Here is a 2,133-nt window from a genome sequence, read left to right as displayed (position 1 = left end):
CTTCTTCAGGCAGAGGAAGACTCCTGGTGTTTGTCTACTCTCTAGGGTTGAACAGAAGCTTAAGCCAATAAGCAAAATTCAGGCCTGTGAAAACGCAAATGCATGGCATGATCTCAGACTCAATTCTTGTCACTTGCTCTTAACTTCATTTCCTAAAACACAGGCCAGGTCCTTTTTATCTTGTTAAAATGAACACATGTCACTGTCATCTTATTGATTGATAGCACAGTGATTTCAGTAAAATGCATCTACCTTGATCATCCATTTTCTTATACGTTGCAATCTTTTACCAGTTTACAAAGATACTGTTTAGTAACTCATATCCATTTCAGATAGAATCGTTAATCAGGGTTTGTAAGTAACTGATCTCAGTTTGAAATATATTTGGTTACCCTTTACATGTTTGAAGGAGAAAGCAAAGTATAACTAACAGAACTGTAAAATATTCAAGCAACAAGGAAGGATTTAATGTAAGAGAATGAAATAGGTGAAATATAAATAATCACTGTTTTCCCTTTCTTCCATTCAGTATTGCAAAAAACCCAGCAACTTGTACATATTTTTCAATTACTTCCCCTTAATTACCTTAATATGCTCCTGGCCAAGTTGCCAGCAAACTAACTGGGAAACTGAACAGTCATGGTGGTCTGTGACTGGCATCTCTAACTGTACCTACAGTAGAAACATAAATCTTTATTCCAGAGAACTTTTTAACACACATTATTGGTGCAGGTATGATGCTATAGTAACAGGAGGAGCAGCCTTGGATCAATTATCTCTTTAACCAGCCTGATAAGGTCACCATCAACAGCTGTGACACTTAATAAGCTACCTTCCACAACCTTCCTCCATTCGCACAAAACTACTAGAATACAAAAGGGCATCTCACCTTTCTGAATGTGCTTGCTAGCCACTGAATACTACAAAGGGACATACAGCAGACAAAGAATTTACCAGTGAAGAGCCTATTTAAATGTGTGCCCTAGATTGGCATCAAAGTCCCACCAGTATTTTCTACCAGAGAAAGATGCTGAGTCAGGTCCGGAGGAATTTACTGCTATTGAAGTTTTTCAGCCTAGTTTGTGCAGGAAGAAGGAATCGAGCGTCCCTGTTTGTTGTATCTTGTCTTTACTCATGAAACTCTTGAGACTGTCAGGTTGTTGAGCATTTTCCTCAAGGCATGCAAAAATACTTCTGTCTTTTGTGTTCAAGACAAGCATAAATTCCAGCTGCTGACTAGTTAGGACATGCAGAGAGTTGGTCCTTCTGGGTCTCAGTCTACATTCGTGGTGGCAGACAGGTCCTGCTGTCTGGCAGGGGAAGCACTCTGTTCATCAATGGAATTCCCTCTGCTGGATGGGGGAACGCCAATGGCTTTGGGCTCTAGAGGGTTGCACATGTCCCAACCCCAGTGGTCAGACAATCCTAGCTAGCTGTGTGCAGCCCATTATTTAGGCTAGTACAGCTCCAACTGTGAAAGGTCTGCTGCATTTCCAGTTTGTAGACAGCTGTGGCAGGTACCAAGTCCTGACTCCATAAAGTCCAGGGCAGTGGAGGGGGGCCTCCATTTGCAGCAGGTCCACTGCAGTGAAAACATGGCTCTTACATCATTTCAGAGTGGACGCATTTACAGTAAATTTTTCCAGGCCAGGAAAGGTTGGAAGTGCTCCAACCCTTGAGACTGGGATGCTATTTGTTTCAGCCACAGGGGTTATTCATGCTGCTCTTCCCAGCTCTGAACAATAAGGGGGCTTCCACATAACAGCCTGTGGTGCCTGTCAGGAAATGGAAGGGGACGGGCTCTTTCCTGCCCCTGTTTCCTGCAGCCCGGGCCTCTTCTTGCCCTTGGGAGGCTGCTTATGTCAGGAGCGCGCGGCCCCGGCCCTCGGCCCCTCTGCTGAACAAGGGGCCAAGCGTGCCCCGGCCTGAGCTGCCCTCGAGGGATGCCTTCGCGGGGGCGGGCGAGGGGCTCTTCCCGCGCCGGTGCCGCATGCCCTGACCCCGCCGCGTGTCGCTTTGCAGGGCACGCTGGAGCTGGCCAAGTTCCCGATCCAGAAGGGCTCCCTCGAGCTCCTCCGGCAGCGGTGGGAGTCCAGCGATGCGCTGAAGGGCAGCCCGCGGGGGCCCTACGGC

Source organism: Crocodylus porosus, unplaced genomic scaffold (genome assembly GCF_001723895.1).
Source record: "Crocodylus porosus isolate Cpor-Errol unplaced genomic scaffold, CroPor_comp1, whole genome shotgun sequence".
Taxonomy (NCBI): Eukaryota; Metazoa; Chordata; order Crocodylia; family Crocodylidae; genus Crocodylus; species Crocodylus porosus.
This window is presented reverse-complemented; position numbering follows the sequence as displayed.